At 45.6% G+C, this 22,734-nt stretch overlaps 1 pseudogene; it reads left to right on the top strand.

The window, feature by feature from the left end:
• Positions 1-66: 66 nt before the first annotated feature.
• On the top strand, positions 67-185 carry LOC121003020 (annotated as a pseudogene).
• The last annotated feature ends 22,549 nt before the right edge of the window (positions 186-22,734 follow it).

Raw genomic sequence — 22,734 nt, 5'->3', positions numbered from 1 at the left:
CGGTCTCGATTAAACCAGATCCAGATGGATGTGGATCAGAAGGTGTCTCGGGACGACATTCTGGCAGTCAACGGTTATTCTAAGCTGAGTGTACCTGCACTCGTCAGATCGCAGAAGATAAGCAGCTTAAGGCTTGGCGAATACAAGCTTGGGAGACTGGTTGGGAATCCCTAGTTCCGTTGACTTAAAAAGACTTTCAAGATTGTCAACCTGGCAATGGATTTACTGTCTGATACAGCGCAACAACAGCTGAAGTTGGCGGCCAAAACCATGACCCTGGTGTCAGGGGCCTGCAGGCCTTTGTGGCTTAAGCCTTGGGTCGCTGACAATTCCTCTAAATATAATTTATGTAGCCTTCCCTTTGAGCCCAACCGTTTGTTCGACTCAGAGTTGGATAAGATTATGGAAGACCTGTCAGATAAAAAGGGGAAGAGTCTTCCCCATCAGTCCTTTAAGGGGCGGAGCAGACAAAACCGTGGTGGTAGGTCTGACCAGCAGTCAAGAGCCCGGAGGGACTGGGGAGTGCAGCGAAGAGGTTCGAGGCGCTCTCGTGAAGGAGCCAAGGATAAAAAATCCACCTCCTGACTACGGGCCTCCTCAAGGCTCTTGGATGACTCCCGTGACTCCTGCTATCCTGCCAGAAGACTTCCCCACTCCCCTGCCTCATCTTCCCATCGGAGGTCAGCTCTCCCATTTCAAGGACATCTGGATCCGAGAGATTTCGGATCCCTGGGTCCTGAATGTCATATCAGATGGGTACTCAATTAATCTTCTTTCTCTGTCTCCGGACAGGTTCATCAGAACCAAACTTCCACAGGCCGCAAGGCAGTCGGTTCTGGAGGCTTACATTCAGGATTACATCCACAAGGGGGCTCTGGAGAAGGTTCCGGCAGGGGAACGGGGCTTAGGGATTTACTCACCAGTGTTTCTGGTTCCCAAGGCGCCAGGGGATCTCCGGATGATTATCGATTTGAGATTCTTCAATCGATACGTAAGGAAAGTAAGGTTCCGTATGGAAACCATCAGGTCAGTGGTTCACATTCTCAATCCTGGAGATGTGACGGCAACCCTGGACCTCAAGGATGCATATTTGCACATCCCGATTCATCCTGCTTCCAGGAAATATCTCAGGATCGCGGTCCAGGTGTCAGGTGTCACCAGACACTTTCAGTTCGTTGCCCTTCCCTTCGGCATTTCTTCTGCCCCTCACACTTTCACCAAGGTGGTAGTTTCTGTGGTGGCGGCCAAGACTCGAAGGACTGACCATCATTCCTTATCTGGACAATTGGCTTTTAAAAGCCTCTTCCTTTGTGGTCCTGACCCACCATCTTCATGTAGCGATTTGCTTTCTGTTCCGCCTAAGGTGGATCATCAACTGGCAGAAGTCAAACGTGAGCCCGTCTACTTCAGTAAGATATTTAGGCTTCATAATCGACTCCGTTGGGAGATCTCTCCGGTTGACTCCAGAAAGAAGATCCCGAATACAGAACATGGCAGAATTCCTATCCGTGCCTTGGCGAGTTCCAATTTTGACTCTCATGAAGATGTTGGGGCTCATGTCAGCGTCTGCGTAAGCAGTCCCTTGGGCTTTATGGCACCTCCGGCCGCTGCAGTCGGAGGTTCTCTCCAAATGGAATGGCAGCCTCGCCGGGCTGAACTCCCTGTGCTCCCTGTCTTGGCAAACTTGGCATTCCCTCAGATGGTGGAGCCATCTTTTAGACAGGAAGTCTATGACCCAGCCAACCTGGGTCATATTGACAACAGATGCGTCCCAAGTAGGCTGAAGTGCTCAGCTAGACGATTCTTCAGTGCACAGATCCTGGTCTCCTCAGGAGCGGCTCCTCTCATCCAATCTCCGCGAGATTCAAGCTATCCGGCTAGCCCTCCTTCACTTCGCCCCTCAGATCCGGGGCAAAGCGGTAAAAGTCCAGTCAGACAATATGACTGCGGTACTTTACATCAACAAGCAGGGATGCACAAGATCACTTATCCTCTTATCAGAGATCGGGGTGATTCTGGATTTGGCAGAATTGAACCTTTCACACTTATCTGCGATCCACATTCGAGGCTCCCTCAATATGATAGCGGATCAGTTGAGCCGCGGTCTTCCAACAGTGGAGTGGTCTTTACATCCGGAGATATTCAAGCAGATAGTCCTCAAGTTTGGAATGCCAGAGGTAGATCTTATGGCAACAAGGTTCAACGCCAAGGCGGAGAGGTTTTGCTCCCTTTACAGGGAGGACAACCCCCTAGCGATGGATGTTCTGTCAATATCCTGGAGGTTCAGGCTGGCTTATATCTTCCCTCCCTTTTCCATGATACCGAGGGTATTGATGAAAATTCGTCAGGATCAGGCCTCGGTAATAGCCATCATACCGTTTTGGCCCAAGAGATCCTGGTTTACCCAGCTCATTCAGATGAGTCGGGGACATTATTGGAGGCTCCCCCCACGGCAGACCCTGGTGTCATGGGACACTCACCTCTGCCCAGATCTGCACAGGTTCAACCTGACAGCCTGGAGGTTGATCAGTCCTCTTCAACCGGATATCGGATGGGGGGGCTAAGGCTACCGACGAGTGGCTTAGATTAATGGTGTCACAACGAACCCCCTTTGTTGGTGCGGGCGCCGGTTCTGGGGTCTTGTCTGCCCAGGGACCGGTGGCCGTGCGACGGTCGGGGGCCTGTTGGTTATTTAATGAGGGACACTGCAAATTTGCTGGACTTTGCAGGTATAAACATTAATGTTCCACCTGCAGAGGCCCACAGGCGGCTTCCCGTTGTTCACGCTGCCTTACAAAACCTGCTAGACCCTCCTACGGTGAGCATAAGGACGCCAGTGACCGTAGCCTGGATGGCGCCTTGGCTAGATCTATACCCAAATAAATCTGCTTCTGGCCAGTTGCGTTTTGGTTTTACTTTTGGTTTCTTAATCCCCTTTATCCTCATCAGGAACCCCCTTTTTTCGGACAATCTTAAGTCGGCAAGAGATCACCCTGAGGTTCTCCGGGAGAAGGTGTCAAAAGAGGTAGCTATGGGCAGGATGGGGGGCCCCTTTATCTCCCCCCCATTCTGCAATCTCCGTATTTCCCCTTTGGGCGTAGTCCCTAAGAAGGAGCCGGGTAAGTTCATCATACATCATCTTTCACACCCGAAGGGTAATTCCTTTAACCACCTCAGCCCCCCTAGCTTAAACACCCTTAATGACCAGGCCACTTTTTACACTTCTGACCTACACTACTTTCACCGTTTATTGCTCGGTTATGCAACATACCACCCAAATGAATTTTACCTCCTTTTCTTCTCACTAATAGAGCTTTCATTTGGTGGTATTTCATTGCTGCTGACATTTTTACTTTTTTTGTTATTAATCGAAATTTAACGATTTTTTTGCAAAAAAATTACATTTTTCAGTCTCAGTTGTAAAATTTTGCAAAAAAAAGGACATCCATATATAAATTTTTCTCTAAATTTATTGTTTTACATGTCTTTGATAAAAAAAAAATGTTTGGGTAAAAAAAAAATGGTTTGGGTAAAAGTTATAGCGTTTACAAACTATGGTACAAAAATGTGAATTTCCGCTTTTTGAAGCAGCTCTCACTTTCTGAGCACCTGTCATGTTTCCTGAGGTTCTACAATGCCCAGACAGTACAAACACCCCACAAATGACCCCATTTCGGAAAGTAGACACCCTAAGGTATTCGCTGATGGGCATAATGAGTTCATAGAACTTTTTAATTTTTGTCACAAGTTAGCGGAAAATTATGTTGTTTTTTTTTTCCCCCTTACAAAGTCTCATATTCCACTAACTTGTGACAAAAAATAAAAAATTCTAGGAACTCGCCAAGCCCCTCACAGAATACCTTGGGGTGTCTTCTTTCCAAAATGGGGTCACTTGTGGGGTAGTTATACTGCCCTGGCAATTTAGGGGCCCTAATGTGTGGGAAGTATTTTGAAATCAAAATGTGTAAAAAATGACCTGTGAAATCCTAAAGGTGCTCTTTGGAATGTGGGCCCCTTTGCCCACCTAGGCTGCAAAAAAGTGTCACACATGGGGTATCGCCGTACTCAGGAGAAGTTGGACAATGTGTTTTGGGGTGTCATTTTACATACACTTACCTAAAGAATTATTAGGAACACCATACTAATACGGTGTTGGACCCCTTTTGCCTTCAGAACTGCCTTAATTCTACGTAGCATTGATTCAACAAGGTGCTGATAGCATTCTTTAGAAATGTTTGCCCATATTGATAGGATAGCATCTTGCAGTTGATGGAGATTTGAGGGATGCACATCCAGGGCACAAAGCTCCCGTTCCACCACATCCCAAAGATGCTCTATTGGGTTGAGATCTGGTGACTGTGGGGGCCATTTTAGTACAGTGAACTCATTGTCATGTTCAAGAAACCAATTTGAAATGATTCAAGCTTTGTGACATGGTGCATTATCCTGCTGGAAGTAGCCATTAGAGGATGGATACATGTTCTCATTCTGTTTACGCCAAATTCGGACTCTACCATTTGAATGTCTCAACAGAAATCGAGACTCATCAGACCAGGCAACATTTTTCCAGTCTTCAACAGTCCAATTTTGGTGAGCTCGTGCAATTTGTAGCCTCTTTTTCCTATTTGTAGTGGAGATGAGTGGTACCCGGTGGGGTCTTCTGCTGTTGTAGCCCATCCGCCCCAAGGTTGTGCGTGTTGTGGCTTCACAAATGCTTTGCTGCATACCACGGTTGTAACGAGTGGTTATTTCAGTCAACGTTGCTCTTCTATCAGCTTGAATCAGTCGGCCCATTCTCCTCTGACCTCTAGCATCCACAGGACTGCCGCATACTGGATGTTTTTCCCTTTTCACACCATTCTTTGTAAACCCTAGAAATGGTTGTGCGTGAAAATCCCAGTAACTGAGCAGATTGTGAAATACTCAGACCGGCCCGTCTGGCACCAACAACCATGCCACGCTCAAAATTGCTTAAATCACCTTTCTTTCCCATTCTGACATTCAGTTTGGAGTTCAGGAGATTGTCTTGACCAGGACCACACCCCTAAATGCATTGAAGCAACTGCCATGTGATTGGTTGACTAGATAATTGCATTAATGAGAAATAGAACAGGTGTTCCTAATAATTCTTTAGGTGAGTGTATACCCATGCTGGGTGAGAGAAATATCTTGGCAAAAGACAACTTTTCCCATTTTTGTATACAAAGTTGGCATTTGACCAAGATATTTATCTCACCCAGCATGGGTATATGTAAAATGACACCCCAAAACACATTGCCCAACTTCTCCTGAGTACGGCGATACCACATGTGTGACACTTTTTTGCAGCCTAGACGCGCAAAGGGGCCCAAATTCCTTTTATGAGGGCATTTTTAGACATTTGGATCCCAGACTTCTTCTCACGCTTTAGGGCCCCTAAAATGCCAGGGCAGTATAAATACCCCACATGTGACCCCATTTTGGAAAGAAGACACCCCAAGGTATTCAATGAGGGGCATGGCGAGTTCATAGAATTTTTTTTTTTTTGGCACAAGTTAGCGGAAATTGTTTTTTTTTTTTTTTTTTTTTCACAAAGTCTCCCTTTCCGCTAACTTGGGACAAAAATTTCAATCTTTCATGGACTCAATATGCCCCTCACGGAATACCTTGGGGTGTCTTCTTTCCGAAATGGGGTCACATGTGGGGTATTTATACTGCCCTGGCATTTTAAGGGCCCTAAAGCGTGAGAAGAAGTCTGGAATATAAATGTCTAAAAAATTTTACGCATTTGGATTCCGTGAGGGGTATGGTGAGTTCATGTGAGATTTTATTTTTTGACACAAGTTAGTGGAATATGAGACTTTGTAAGAAAAAAAATATATATATATATTTCCGCTAACTTGGGCCAAAAAAAATTCTGAATGGAGCCTTGATCAATGACAGGGGGGTGATCAATGACAGGGGGGTGATCAGGGAGTCTATATGGGGTGATCACCCCCCTGTCATTGATCATCCCCCTGTAAGGCTCCATTCAGACGTCCGTATGAGTTTTGCGGATCCGATCCATGTATCCGTGGATCCGTAAAAAACATACGGACGTCTGAATGGAGCCTTACAGGGGGGTGATCAATGACAGGGGGGTGATCAGGGAGTCTATATGGGGTGATCACCCCCCTGTAAGGCTCCATTCAGACGTCCGTATGTGTTTTGCGGATCCGATCCATGTATCCATGGATCCGTAAAAAACATACGGACGTCTGAATGAACCCTTACAAGGGGGTGATCAATGACAGGGGGGTGATCAATGACAGGGGGGTGATCAGGGAGTCTATATGGGGTGATCACCCCCCTGTCATTGATCACCCCCCTGTAAGGCTCCATTCAGACGTCCGTATGTGTTATGCGGATCCGATCCATGTATCCGTGGATCTGTAAAAAACATACGGACGTCTGAATGGAGCCTTACAGGGGGGTAATCAATGACAGGGGGCTGATCAATGACAGGGGGGTGATCAGGGAGTCTATATGGGTTTATCACCCCCCTGTCATTGATCACCCCCCTGTAAGGCTCTATTCAGATGTCCGTATGTGTTTTGCGGATCCGATCCATGTATCCGTGGATCCGTAAAAAACATACGGACGTCTGAATGGAGCCTTACAGGGGGGTGATCAATGACAGGGGGGTGATCAATGACAGGGGGGTGATCAGGGAGTCTATATGGGGTGATCACCCCCCTGTCATTGATCACCCCCCTGTAAGGCTCCATTCAGATGTCCGTATGTGTTTTGCGGATCCGATCCATGTATCCGTGGATCCGTAAAAAACATACGGACGTCTGAATGGAGCCTTACAGCGGGGTGAGCAATGACAGGGGTGTGATCAATGACAGGGGTGTGATCAGGGAGTCTATATGGGGTGATCACCCCCCTGTCATTGATCACCCCCCTGTAAGGCTCCATTCAGATGTCCGTATGTGTTTTGCGGATCCGAACCATGTATCCGTGGATCCGTAAAAAACATACGGACGTCTGAATGGAGCCTTATAGGGGGGTGAGCAATGACAGGGGGGTGATCAATGACAGGGGGGTGATCAGGGAGTCTATATGGGGTGATCACCCCCCTGTCATTGATCACCCCCCTGTAAGGCTCCATTCAGATGTCCTTATGTGTTTTGCGGATCCGATCCATGTATCCGTGGATCCGTAAAAAACATACGGACGTCTGAATGGAGCCTTACAGGGGGGGTGATCAATGACAGGGGGGTGATCAGGGAGTCTATATGGGGTGATCACCCCCCTGTAAGGCTCCATTCAGACGTCCGTATGTGTTTTGCGGATCCGATCCATGTATCCATGGATCCGTAAAAAACATACGGACGTCTGAATGAACCCTTACAAGGGGGTGATCAATGACAGAGGGGTGATCAATGACAGGGGGTGATCAGGGAGTCTATAAGGGGTGATCACCCCCCTGTCATTGATCACCCCCCTGTAAGGCTCCATTCAGACGTCCGTATGTGTTATGCGGATCCGATCCATGTATCCGTGGATCTGTAAAAAACATACAGACGTCTGAATGGAGCCTTACAGGGGGTTGATCAATGACAGGGGGCTGATCAATGACAGGGGGGTGATCAGGGAGTCTATATGGGTTGATCACCCCCCTGTCATTGATCACCCCCCTGTAAGGCTCTATTCAGATGTCCGTATGTGTTTTGCGGATCCGATCCATGTATCCGTGGATCCGTAAAAAACATACGGATGTCTGAATGGAGCCTTACAGGGGGGTGATCAATGACAGGGGGGTGATCAATGACAGGGGGGTGATCAGGGAGTCTATATGGGGTGATCACCCCCCTGTCATTGATCACCCCCCTGTAAGGCTCCATTCAGATGTCCGTATGTGTTTTGCGGATCCGATCCATGTATCCGTGGATCCGTAAAAAACATACGGACGTCTGAATGGAGCCTTACAGCGGGGTGAGCAATGACAGGGGTGTGATCAATGACAGGGGTGTGATCAGGGAGTCTATATGGGGTGATCACCCCCCTGTCATTGATCACCCCCCTGTAAGGCTCCATTCAGATGTCCGTATGTGTTTTGCGGATCCGAACCATGTATCCGTGGATCCGTAAAAAACATACGGACGTCTGAATGGAGCCTTATAGGGGGGTGAGCAGTGACAGGGGGGTGATCAATGACAGGGGGGTGATCAGGGAGTCTATATGGGGTGATCACCCCCCTGTCATTGATCATCCCCCTGTAAGGCTCCATTCAGACGTCCGTATGTGTTTTGCGGATCCGATCCATGTATCCGTGGATCCGTAAAAAACATACGGACGTCTGAATGGAGCCTTACAGGGGGGTGATCAATGACGGGGGGTGATCAATGACAGGGGGGTGATCAGGGAGTCTATATGGGGTGATCACCCCCCTGTCATTGATCACCCCCCTGTAAGGCTCCATTCAGATTTCCGTATGTGTTTTGCGGATCCGATCCATGTATCCGTGGATCCGTAAAAAACATACGGACGTCTGAATGGAGCCTTACAGGGGGGTGAGCAATGACAGGGGGGTGATCAATGACAGGGGGGTGATCAGGGAGTCTATATGGGGTGATCACCCCCCTGTCATTGATCACCCCCCTGTAAGGCTCCATTCAGATGTCCTTATGTGTTTTGCGGATCCAATCCATGTATCCGTGGATCCGTAAAAAACATACGGACGTCTGAATGGAGCCTTTCAGGGGGGTGAGCAATGACAGGGGGTGATCAATGACAGGGGGGTGATCAGGGAGTCTATATGGGGTGATCACCCCCCTGTCATTGATCACCCACCTGTAAGGCTCCATTCAGATGTCCTTATGTGTTTTGCGGATCCGATCCATGTATCCGTGGATCCGTAAAAAACATACGGACGTCTGAATGGAGCCTTACAGGGGGGGTGATCAATGACAGGGGGGTGATCAGGGAGTCTATATGGGGTGATCACCCCCCTGTAAGGCTCCATTCAGACGTCCGTATGTGTTTTGCGGATCCGATCCATGTATCTGTGGATCCGTAAAAAACATACGGACGTCTGAATGGAGCCTTACAGGGGGGTGATCAATGACAGGGGGGTGATCAATGACAGGGGGTGATCAGGGGAGTCTATATGGGGTGATCACCCCCCTGTCATTGATCACCCCCCTGTAAGGCTCCATTCAGACGTCCGTATGTGTTTTGCGGATCCGATCCATGTATCCGTGGATCTGTAAAAAACATACGGACGTCTGAATGGAGCCTTACAAGGGGGTGTTCAATAACAGGGGGGTGATCAATGACGGGGGGTGATCAGGGAGTCTATATAGGGTAATCAGTGGTGATCAGGGGTTAATAAGGGGTTAATAAGTGACAGGGGGGGGGTGTAGTGGTGTTTGGTGCTACTTATTACTGAGCTGCCTGTGTCCTCTGGTGGTCGATCCAAGCAAAGGGGACTACCAGAGGACCAGGTAGCAGGTATATTAGACGCTGTTATCAAAACAGCGTCTAATATACCTGTAATGGTTAAAAAAAATGGCATCTCCAGCCTGCCAGCGAACGATCGCCGCTGGCAGGCTGGAGATCCACTCGCTTACCTTCCGATCCTGTGAACGCGCGCGCCTCTGTGCACGCGTTCACAGAAAATCTCGCGTTTCGCGAGATGACGCGTATATGCGTGACTGTGCGCAGAGCTGCCGCCTCCGGAACGCGATCCTGCGTTAGGCGGTCCGGAGGCGGTTAATGATGCTATTCTCCCTGAGGACTCCTCCGTCATTTATCTATCCTTTGACAGGGCTGTTTCCCTCGTCAGGGAGACTGGCCGCGGTGCCCTCATGGCAAAATTGGATATTGAATCCGCCTTCCGCCTTCTCCCAGTACATCCGGACTGCTACCATTTGCTAGGGTGCCGTGTGGATGGTCTGTGTTACTACGACACTTGCCTTTCTATGGGTTGTTCGATATGTTGTCACTACTTTGAAATGTTCAGTTCTTTCCTGGAGTGGGCTGTTAGATACGAAACCGGTTGTTACGGTTAGCTATCCGTAACGCCACCCTTCTTCAGATCCAATCCCTCCTAGGCTTATTAGTTTTTGCTTGCCGGGTAATGCCCATCGGTCAGATTTTTTCCCGTAGTTTGTCCTTTGCCACACGCGGTGTTACTTCCCCTCGCCACCATATTCGTATCACTAGTTCTTTGAAAGCGGATTTAAGAGTGTGACAAGCTTTCATTTCCTCCTACAACGGACACACGTGCTTCTTGCCAGGCGATTGCTCCAATTCTGAGCTTTCCTTGTATACGGATGCAGCGGGCTCCTATAGTTTTTGAACGATTTTTGGCTCTGATTGGTGCGCTTCACCTTGGCCGGACAATTGGTCCTCTTCGGGTTTTATGCAAAAACCTGACGCTATTGGAACTTTTTCCAATTATCGTTGCAGTCGGGCTCTGGAGTCCCAGGTTGGCTAATCAGCACGTCTGTTTTTGGAAGGATAATTTGAGTGTGGTTCATTGTATTAACAGTCTAAAGTCCTCGTCCTTGCCTGTTCTCAGTCTTTTGCGTCATTTAGTGCTGCGTTGTTTGGAGTATAACATATACTTCAGGGCCCGCCATGTTCCAGGCACCTCTAACCTTACTGCTGACGCTCTTTCGTTGGCAGGACTTCAGATCCCTCATACCAAAAGCGAGTCCGGTTGGCGAGACATTTCCACAGTACCTTTGGCAGCTGGTGGACAGCAGCTGATGTCTTTAATATCATCCTCTGTGACCCCGGCTATTGGAGATCTCATGGTAAGGAGTGGAGTGAATTTCTTTCCTTAGGTGGGGACCGTGATCTGAGTAGAGATGAGGTTCGCTTACAGGTGGTGGTGGAATTCTTACTGCGCTTGCGTTCCCTCGGCTTATCAGCCTCGGTGGCCCAGCGCCGGCTATCGGGTGTGGCCTTCCACTCCCGTCTCCTGGGTTGGCCCGATGTTACGAAAGCCTTTTTTGTTACACAAGCCCTAAGAGGTTGGCGCAAGGAATATGTTAGGACGGAATGTCGTCGCCCGATCTCTTATCAGTTGCTATGCGCTTTAATTTCTGCATGCTCGGCCACTTGTATTTCTCCCTTCGAGGCTACCCTGTTAGCAACCAGTTTTAGTCTATCCTTTTTTGCCACCCTTAGAATTGGCGAACTGCTATCCCCTTCTCGTTTCAAGTCGGGTGGGCTTTACTCCAATGATGTACTGCTGGGGAATGTGTAGGTACGGCTTCGTATACACCGTTCTAAAACAGACATTTTTGGTAGAGGTGCTTGGATTCCCCTTCATCAGGTCCCGGGCCCGGCATGTCCTGTACGTTTGGTCACCGAATACAGTGCATTGCGCCCTGCTGGTAGTTACTTCTTGGTCCACCAGGACCTATACCCACTTACCAAGTTTCAGTTTACTTCTCTGTTTAAAAGATGTTTACGTATGTTGGGCTACGACCCTTGTTCGTTTGGGACTCATTCTTTTTGAATTGGCGCTACAAGGAAGGCTGCCAGGGCTGGCCTTTCCGAGTCTGAGGTTATGTGAATTGGCAGGTGGCGTTCCTCCTGTTTTGCTACTTATATTCTCCCTGACTTGCTATAACACAAAAACAAAACAAAAAACAAAAAAAATAAAAATAAATTTAAATTACTATAAAAAAATATTTTATTAAAACATTTATAAAAAATAAATTTAAAAAAATTCAATTATTTTACATGCTGTTTTGTTGCCTTATATTGGTTGTGGTTGTTCTAATTGTTTGTTTTTCATAGGTGCTCTTCGTCTGTCCATCTGGTTTATCGGCCACTCTTATGTATTTTGGGCGGCACAGAGAGCGGACTGCCGTCCGGGAGGCCGTACTTTGGGTTTTTGGGAGGTGGACGTCTTCTGGCGCGGCATCCGTGGTCTCTGGTGGCCTCAAGTCCTCCCTGAGGTGGTAGATATCAGCAGGTCCTCAACTTGCCCCGTCAGTCTGGTGATTCATGCTGGGGGGAATGACCTTTGCTCCTTGAGGTTGGAGGAGCTCATGATCCTTATGCGGGCAGACATGGAGCGTTTTACTTCCTTTTTTCCAGAAATGGTCCTAGTTTGGTCAGAAATAGTCCCACGGGTTGTCTGGCATGGAGCTCGGGACTCCGATGCTATGGAAAAATGTTGTAGAACAGTAAATGCCCGAATATTCTGTTTTATTAGATCCCGATCGGGTATAGTGGTTCGCCACCGGCAATTGGAAGGAGACAACAGGGCTTTACTACGCCCAGATGGTGTCCACTTGTCTGATATCGGACTTGATATTTTTCTTTCGGGTTTACAGGATGGGGTGGAGCATGCCATGTTTATGTTGAGTGGTGGTCGGAGCCCCGTGTAGGTTTACAGTGGCTCCTCCGTGGCGGTACGAACATAAATAGCAGTATGGAGTTAAGGAATAATGGTGGACTTGCCTGCTGGGAGTCCAGCGGCCGGCATACTGCTCCTGATGAGTAACGTTCAAGCAGTTCAAGGCTCGGGTTTTTCATTGATAAGAGATAAGGGAAAGTGAATAAAGCTGTGGCCGATCACCACCCAACATCTGGTAGTCGTGTGGTTATTTCCCTAAGAGGTGGGGTGTTTAAAAGGAGGGAGGGGGTGGTGGTTACGGTTCCCCTGGTTATGGTTTGGGTTCTCAGCAGTCTGCGTATGGTAATGCATCTCAGCCACATTCACTTGAATCTATTACGATGCATTTATTACAATACATTTTTATGTTTATTTGTTCTGTTTATTTATTAAAATGCATATTTTAGTAGACTTTCAATAAAAATGAAAGTACATCGTAAGGAAAAAATGTTATGAACCTTTCGTCTGCATATGTCCTTTGTCATACATAGCCATTTCTTCTTAAAAATAGGTACTGGGAAAGAATTAAGTGTGTCCTTACACACTGTGATGGCTAACCTGCAGCACTCTAGCTGCTTTGTAACTACAACTCCCAGCATGCACACTTATTTTGCTGTTCTTGTAACTTCCATAGAAGTGAAAGGAGGATTTTGTGAGTTGTAGTTTCAGAACAGCTGGCATGCCGGAGGTTGCTGATCCCTGCCGTAGGGGGACGCTCATGGCCCTGCTCATGTCTGATCACTTCTTTTTCCTCTTTTCACTCAAAATCCTGCATTTTACATTAATATTGCTTTACTTTCAGCAGCACTGTAATATTCAATTGTTTCTTCGTGGCTAAGGAACAGAAATGAAAAAAGCAGAAACAAAAAAAAAAAAAGAAATTCATACATTTGTAGGATTCTGCTGGTGGATCAGTCGGAAGCACAGCCCGTCATATCTCTACAGACCAGCATTTCACACATTGGTTTGACATGTGCAAGTAGGTCACGGTGATGATCGCTTCTGATCAAGATAACAGATTGCGCTATACAGAAGGAAGGGGGATGGAATATTTAAGAAAGTGCTTATTTGTGGGAATTGCACAGTCTAAGCAGTGGAAATACATTCCAGCACATGACAGGAGGACACAATTCGCAAGTGTAGATTTTAACGTAGATACAATAGAAAAAAAAAGGAATAAAGCATGAGAATTATGACATACAGTAGCAGCAGTGGAATATTACTGCTTTCTCATTTACATTTAAAACTTAAAGGGGTTGTCTCACGAAAAATATTCAACAGTTTTTATCCAGCACCTGGATCTTAATACTTTCATAATTGCATGTAATTAAAAATGTATTATAGCTACGGAGTTATTAAATGAAATCTATCTGTATAGCGCCACCTGCTGTTTGGTCTTTTTCTTATTTCTCTGTCCTCCTCACTGAGGCAGAAGCAAATGCTTAGTTCAGCTGCCACCAGCTGCAGCAGATAGGACACATCCTCTAAGATGACAGCTTGAAATAAATGAAGCAGAACGATTGGAGCAATGAATGGGGAGATCTCTGGATGTGAGCTACAGGGCTGGTTCTAGCTTTCTTAGAAAGAGACTGTCATCTACTATATGATATCAGATTTTAATTTTCTACATTATTCATGGGATATCCCCTTTAAAGGGGTATTTCAATCTCAGACAGGATATGCCCCCAATGTCTCATAGGTGCAGGTCCCACCTCTGGGGACTCGCACCTATACTTAGAATGGATGCTGCAAAGTGTCAGAGGGTGCAGTCGCCCTTTATTCATTCCTATGGGAGCACTATTCGGAAGCCCCATTGAAATGAATGGAAAGTGTGGCGTGCCAGAACCACAGGGGCTACACGTGAGGTTCACGGTGGGCCGATTAGGGGCCAATAAAAACACAGTTCATCGGTTTACTCACGGTTAGCAGAAAGCCTCCCTGGGCCAGCAGCACAACGATGAGGAAGACAGCACAAAATCCTACGGGGCACACTCTGTGGTAGGGAAGCACTAGCCTGGATGGAGGTTGAGGTGCCCTTGATGGCAGTGGTGTTTAGGGTGCTTGTGGCGGCTGGTGGTATTTGTCTTGACGCCAGTACCGTTAATGGTGGTACAACCAGTTGTAGTGAAATTGAAGAATGAAGTAGACAGTGGTAGGATACAACTCACAACTTTTACTGAGGTTGGTTCCAGTTGCGGCATATACAGTACAGACCAAAAGTTTGGACACACCTTCTCATTCAAAGAGTTTTCTTTATTTTTATGACGATGAAGGCATCAAAACTATGAATTAACCCATGTGGAATTATATACATAACAAACAAGTGTGAAACAACTGAAAATATGTCATATTCTAGGTTCTTCAAAGTAGCCACCTTTTGCTTTGATTACTGCTTTGCACACTCTTGGCATTCTCTTGATGAGCTTCAAGAGGTAGTCCCCTGAAATGGTCTTCCAACAGTCTTGAAGGAGTTCCCAGAGATGCTTAGCACTTGTTGGCCCTTTTGCCTTCACTCTGCGGTCCAGCTCACCCCAAACCATCTCGATTGGGTTCAGGTCCGGTGACTGTGGAGGCCAGGTCATCTGGCGCAGCACCCCATCACTCTCCTTCATGGTCAAATAGCCCTTACTTTTAAAGTTTTCCCAATTTTTCGGCTGACTGACTGACCTTCATTTCTTAAAGTAATGATGGCCACTCGTTTTTCTTTACTTAGCTGCTTTTTTCTTGCCATAATACAAATTCTAACAATCTATTCAGTAGGACTATCAGCTGTGTATCCACCTGACTTCTCCTCAACGAAACTGATGGTCCTAACCCTATTTATAAGGCAAGAAATCCCACTTATTAAATCTGACAGGGCACACCTGTGAAGTGAAAACCATTTCAGGGGACTATCTCTTGAAGCTCACCAAAAGAATGCCAAGAGTGTGCAAAGCAGTAATCAAAGCAAAAGGTGGCTACTTTGAAGAACCTAGAATATGACATATTTTCAGTTGTTTCACACTTGTTTGTTATGTATATAATTCCACATGTTCATAGTTCATAGTTTTGATGCCTTCAGTGTGAATCTACAATTTTCATAGTCATGAAAATAAAGGAAACTCTTTGAATGAGAAGGTGTGTCCAAACTTTTGGTCTGTACTGTACATCCAGACAGAATACAGTCTATTGTTCTTTAGAGGAATTCTGTTGATCCACTGTTAATAGGTTTGGCTGGGTTTTGACTCAGCTTGTGGTTCTGTATAGGTCTTACTGGTAGGTAACTTTGCTTCAAGGTCCCTTTTAAACCAGTGGAATTTGGTGAGGTTGCCTGCAGTACTTATTGGTATGCTTAGTCCTATTGTTTCTGTATCTTCCAAGCCCTTGAACAGGTAGCTAATCTGTATTCTTCAATGTATGGTGAGGCTGCCTGTAGCTAGATTGTCCTCCACCATGTGCAAAGGTGCCCATTAAGCCTTAGGTAGTGGCTGTTACCACCGATGTCTCTCTTTAGCTTGGTTTTCTTCCAGGGACGCAAAAACTATCCTCTGGTTGTAGGATGTAAGGAACTAACTACTCTGTGGTGTGTAGCCTCAACTTAACAACTCACTCTACTCCTCTCAACAACCACTTACTACTCTACACCTTCTTCCTTCACACTAGGCCTGACCTAAGTATTTATATGGACTAAGTGCTATCCCCATCTAGTGGTGTGATGTAGAAAATGCACCTAACCAGCCTATGAACAGGGATACAACAGATGATGTAATGCAGAATGACATGCAACATGGTTACATTAATTTTGCAGTTCCCACGTGTCTTGAGTGGGACGCTGCATAAGCACACTGAGCAAGCGCGGCCACTGCTCCATTCAGTTCTATGGGGCTGACGGAAATAGCTGAGCCAGCGCTCGGCTATTTTCGGTGCTCCCATAGGAATTAATGGAGGACCGCGGCGTATGCCTGGTGCCCCACCCCCGGCACTTTGCAAACTCCATTCTAGAGATATGCCCTCAATGTCTGAGATAGGAATACCCCTTTAATTTAAAGAGGTTTTCTGGGAGTAGAATATTGGTGTATCTGATTGGTGGGGGTCTGACTCTCTGCACCTCTCTGAGCAGCTGTTTGAAGAGTCCACTACGCTCCAGTGAGCTCTTCTCCTCTTCCTAAGCCAGTGATGTCTTTTTCATCGGTCATATGGCCTATGTGCAGCTCAGTCCCATTAAAAAGAATGGGTTGCAATACCAAGCACATCCACTATACAATGTATGGCGCTGTGCTTGGTATGCTGTGAGGAGGCTGCAGTGCTCACCATAGGTGAGGGACCTCTTCAAACAGCTGATCGGTGGCAGTGCTGGGTGTTATTCTCCCCCCCAGTATCAGATATTGATGACCTATCCTTAGGATAGGTATCAATATTGTACTCACCGAAAACCCCTTTGAAAGGGAGCTTGAGGGAGCTGTTATTGTAGTTTACCATGTTTACTTGAATGGGAATGAGCTGCAATATCAGAAACTGTCCATGGGCTGGAGAGATGCCGATTCTGGGAAAAATACACATCTTTTGGTGCAAATTTCTAAAAAACTTTCTAAAAGAAAAGCTTTGTGCTGCCCATAACAACCAGTCACAGCACAGCTTTCTTATCATGTTCTGTTCTTGAAAAATGAAATCTGCACTGTCATTAGTTGCCATGGACAACAAAGCTAGTTTTTCTCTCTCATAAATCTGCCCCTTCATTTCTAATCATATTCAACAACTTTAACAAAGTCTTACAGTGCCTTGAAAATGTATTCATACCCCTTGAACTTTTCCGCATTTTTTCACTTTAGACCCACAAACTTACAATAAGTGTATTTTATTGGGATTGTATGTGATAGATCAATAGAAGAGAAAAGAAAATGATACATGGATTTCAAAAATGTTAATAAATAACAATCTGGAAAGTGTGGCGTGCATTTGTATTCAGCCCCCTATACTCTGATACCCCAAAATTAAATTCTATGTGACCAATCGCCTTCAGAAGTCACCTAATTAGTAAGTAGTGTCCACTTGTGTGTAATTTATTACATAGTAACATAGTAACATAGTACATAAGGCCGAAAAAAGACATTTGTTCATCCAATTCGGCCTGTTATCCTACAAGTTGATCCAGAGGAAGGCAAAAAAAACCCTGTGAGGTAGAAGCCAATTTTCCCCACTTTAGGGGAATAAAAAATTCCTTCCCGACTCCAATCAGGCAATCAGAATATCTCCCTGGATAAACGACCCCTCTCTAGTAGCCATAGCCTGTAATATTATTACACTCCAGAAATACATCCAGGCCCCTCTTGAATTCCTTTATTGTACTCACCATCACCACCTCCTCAGGCAGAGAGTTCCATAGTCTCACTGCTCTTACCATAAAGAATCCTCTTCTATGTTTGTGTACAAACCTTCTTTGCTCCAGACGCAGAGGATGTCCCCTCGTCACAGTCACAGTCCTGGGGATAAATAGATGATGGGATAGATCTCTGTACTGACCCCTGATATATTTATACATAGTAATTAGATCTCCCCTCAGTCGTCTTTTTTCTAAAGTGAATAACCCTAATTTTGATAATCTTTCAGGGTACTGTAGTTGCCCCATTCCAGTTATTACTTTAGTTGCCCTCCTCTGGACCTTCTCCAGCTCTGCTATGTCTGCCTTGTTCACAGGAGCCCAGAACTGTACACAGTACTCCATGTGTGGTCTCACTAGCGATTTGTAAAGTGGTAGGACTATGTTCTTATCACGGGCATCTATGCCCCTTCTGATGCAACCCATTATCTTATTGGCCTTGGCAGCAGCTGCCTGACACTGGTTTTTGCAGCTTAGTTTGCTGTTTATTAAAATTCCTAGATCCTTTTCCATGTCAGTGTTACCGAGTGTTTTACCATTTAGTATGTACGGGTGACTTGCATTATTCCTTCCCATGTGCATAACTTTACATTTATCAGTGTTAACCTCATCTGCCACTTATCTGCCCAAGCCTCCAATCTATCCAGATCCCTCTGTAGTAGTATACTGTCCTCTTCAGTGTTAATTACTTTACACAGTTTAGTGTCATCTGCGAAAATTGATACTTTACTATGCAAGCCTTCTACAAGATCATTAATAAATGTATTGAAGAGAATAGGGCCCAATACTGACCCCTGAGGTACTCCACTAGTGACAGTGACCCAATCTGAGTGTGTACCGTTAATAACCACCCTCTGTTTTCTATCATTGAGCCAGTTACTTACCCACATACAGACGTTTTCTCCCAGTCCGAGCATTCTCATTTTATATACTAACCTTTTATGCGGTACAGTGTCAAATGCTTTGGAGAAGTCCAAATATACGACATCCATTGATTCGCCGCTGTCAAGTCTAGAACTTACCTCCTCATAGAAACTGATTAAATTAGTTTGCATGACTGATCCCTCACGAAGCCATGCTGATATGGCGTTATTTGCTTATTTCTGTTGAGATGCTCTAAGATAGCATCTCTCAGAAAACCTTCAAACAGTTTACCCACAACAGATTTTAAACTTACCGGCCTATAGTTTCCAGGCTCTGTTTTTGGACCCTTTTTGAATATTGGCACCACATTTGCCATGCGCCAATCCTGTGGGACATTCCCTGTCAGTATAGAGTCCGCAAATATCAGAAATAAGGGTCTGGCTATGACATTACTTAATTCCCTTAGGATACGGGGGTGTGTGCCATCCGGTCCTGGCGATTAGTCTATTTTAATCTTTTTAAGTCGCTGATGTACTTCTTCCTGGGTCAGACAGGACACTTTTAATGGGGGATTTATTTTTACATTCTGCATGTCATCTGACAGTTTATTTTCCTCAGTGAATACATTGGAGAAAAAAATATTTAACAGCTTTGCTTTCTCCTCGTCGCTCTGTGCGACTCCTCCCTCATTACTCTTTAAAGGGCCGACACCTTCAGATTTAAAATTTATTAACATTTATAAAATTGAAGAACATATTCTCAGTATAAAGCCTCATTTACACGTCCGTGCTCAAATCTGTGAGCAGGTGGTCAGTGATGCATCCGTGAAGCTGTCCGTGAGGGATCCGTGTTAGGTCCGTGTGTCTGTTTTTTGCCGTCCGTGTTGCATCGTGTTTCACTGACACTGAACAGCTGAAAAATAATTTTCAAAGCATCTCTTCTTAATGATCCATGAAACACAGATTCAACACGGATGGCATCCATGTTGCATCCGTGGTTTTCACAGACCCATAGACTATAATGGACGTGATGGATCCGTGAACATGGACAAAATAGAGCATGCGTCCGTGCTAAAAACACTGACCCACGGACCATGCTAAAACACTGATGTCTGAATACACACATTAAAATGAATGGGGACGTGTGCTGTTCGTGGAGAACACCTACAGCACATGTCTGTGAAATACTGACGTGTGAAAGAGGCTTAACTATAGCTGCTTTGTGAAGGCCTCAGAGGTTTGTTAGGGAACATTAGTGATCAAACAGCATCATTAAACCCAAGGAACACACTAGACAGGTCAGGGATAAAGTTGTGGAGAAGTGTAAAGCTGGGTTAAGTTTATAAAAAAAATATCTCAAGCCCTGAACATCTCATGGAGCACTGTTCAATTCATCAACTGAAAATGGAAGGAGTATGGAACACTGCAAACCTACCAATACATGGCCATCCACGGAAAGAAAAGCACTAATTAGAGAATCAGGCAAGAGGCCCATGATCACTCTGGAGGAGCTGCAGAGATCCACAGCTCAGGTGGGAGAATCTGTCTTCAGGATAACTATTAGTCATGTCCTCCACAAATCTGGCCTTTATGGAAGAGTGGCAAGAAGAAAGCCATTTTTGAAAGCCAGCCATAAGAAGCCCCATTTGCAGTTTGCCACAAGCCATGTAGGAGAAGAAGATGCTCTGGTCAGATGAGACCAAAGTTGAACTTTTTGACCTAAATCCAAAATGTGTGGCAGAAGACTAACACTGCACATCACCCTGAACATACCATCCCCACTGTGAAACATGGTGGTGGCAGCATCATGCTGTGGGGCTGCTTTTCTTCAGCAGGGACAGGGAAGCTGGTCGGAGTTCATAGGAAGACAGGTTGAGTTAAATACAGGGCAATCCTGGAGGAAAACTGTTAGAGACTGGGGCGGAAGTTCACCTTCCAGCAGGACATCAACCCTAAGCATACAGCCAGAGCTACAATGGAATGTTTTAGATCAAAGCATATTCATGTGTTAGAGTGGCCCAGTCAAAGTCCGGACCTAAATCCTATTGACAATCTGGGTCAACACTTGAAAACTGCTGTTTAGAGATGTCGCGAACATAAAATTTTCCGTTCGCGAACGGCGAATGCGATCTTCCGCGAATGTTCACGAACCAGGCGGACCGCCATAGACTTCAATAGACAGGCAAATTTTAAAACCCACAGGGACTCTTTCTGGCCACAATAGTGATGGAAAAGTTGTTTCAAGGGGACTAACACCTGGACTGTGGCATGCCGGAGAGGGATCCATGGCAAAACTCCCATGGAAAATTACGTAGTTGACGCAGAGTGTGGTAAGTTGAATTCGCAATGCGATTAATATAACCTGCATTAATCGCATTGCGAATTCAACTTAGAGCTAAGTTCCTAATGGTTGTATTGCTGGAATTGACGAATATAACGAATTTAGCACTATATTCTCAATCTTCGTTATATTCTAGCAATACAACCATTAGGAATCCAGCTCTAAGTTGAATTCGCAATGCGATTAATATAACCTATTATGAATCTAAGATGGATGCTGTCTTTGCTTTTTGATAGGAGGTGGGAGGGTCTGGGAGGGAGGGTCTGCTGCTGATTGGCTGGAATGTGTCTGCTGACTGTGAGGTACAGGGTCAAAGTTTGCTCAATGATGATGTATAGGGGGCAGACTGAACATCGCATATGTTCGCCCGCCGCGGCGAACGCGAACAAGCTATGTTCGCCGGCAAATAGTTCGGGACATCACTACTGCTGTTCACAGACTCCCTCCATTCAATCTGATTGAGCTTGAGCTATTTTGCAAAGAAGAATGGGCAAAAATTTCAACCTCTAGATGTGCAAAGCTGGTAGAGACATACCTCAAAAGACTTGCAGCTGTAATTGCAGCAAAAGGTGGCTCTACAAAGCATTGACTTAAGGGGCTGAATACCATGCCATGCTTTCCAGAATTTTCTATCTGAAAATTTTTGAAAACCGTACTTGCTACTTTATGTTGGTCAGTTTGTGGGTGTAACGTGAAAAAATTTTGAAAAGTTCAATACTCTTTCAAGGCGCTGTATGTCCTGTGACTATGGAGATCCTGTATTTCAATTTCTGGATCTCGAGCCGCACCATATGACTAAATATGCCCCAACCCAATTTCATCCATCAAACTGTCATATGGTGAAACAATACTTCATATTGTGCTTTTGTCAATGTTTGACATTCTTCATTGTGATTTTAGGCTTTTGTGTGGTGACTTAATAGAAACCCAGCCCATGAAGCTCATGAGAAAAATCATTTTTGTGCCCTTATTGCTTTCGTGGGCGGTTTGAAATGTGGTCATCAGAGTTCCAACCAAGAATGGACAATCATTCACATGCTTCTTCACTCTGGTCCCATTCTGCCACCTTGCTTCACCTTGTTCTCTAATCGGAAGGGGAATCAGACTAGGGATTGGGTTTGACATTGTCAATGGCTGAGTGGCAGGACAATAGTCATAAGCATTAATTTACAAACAATTACATTTAGATTTGATATAATATACCCATGCCAGCGAGCCTCTTTCCTGTACTCCGCCGGTGCTGGATAATGATGCAAGACTTTAGGAGAAGTCACTTCCAAGCGTGATCACATGTACACTGCCTGGCCTTGTCAATCAAAGTGCAGTGCAGGCAGTAGTTGCAGAGAGAGCGGAGCCTCTAGGAGTAATGGTGATGGCCCCGTTGCTCCTAGAGGCTAATTTGCATATATCAAAATTTCATTTTTCTCAGTAATGTGGACACATATGAACATGGGACCAACACAGATGCCTTCAGCTGCCAAGCGCACATGCAACAGGTCAGCCAGTGTCATAGGGACAAATCTGCTGACAGATGCCTTTTGAACAGGCAAAACGAAACAAAACAGCGATAAAACCCACATACAGGTAAGTAACCTGCAGTGAAAATTCCACTTTCCAGTTTAATGCAAAAACTTTTAATATAGACAGTAGTAGTATTAATTTTGCTCACTTATTCGGCACGGACATATTCTACAGCGCTTTACAGACATTATCATTGCTTGCTGTCTCCGATGGGGCTCCCAATCTAATGTCCCTATCTGTATGTTTTTGGAGTGTGGGAGGAAACTGG

Source organism: Bufo bufo, chromosome 5 (assembly GCF_905171765.1).
Source record: "Bufo bufo chromosome 5, aBufBuf1.1, whole genome shotgun sequence".
Lineage (NCBI taxonomy): Eukaryota > Metazoa > Chordata > Amphibia > Anura > Bufonidae > Bufo > Bufo bufo.
This window is presented reverse-complemented; position numbering and strand designations above follow the sequence as displayed.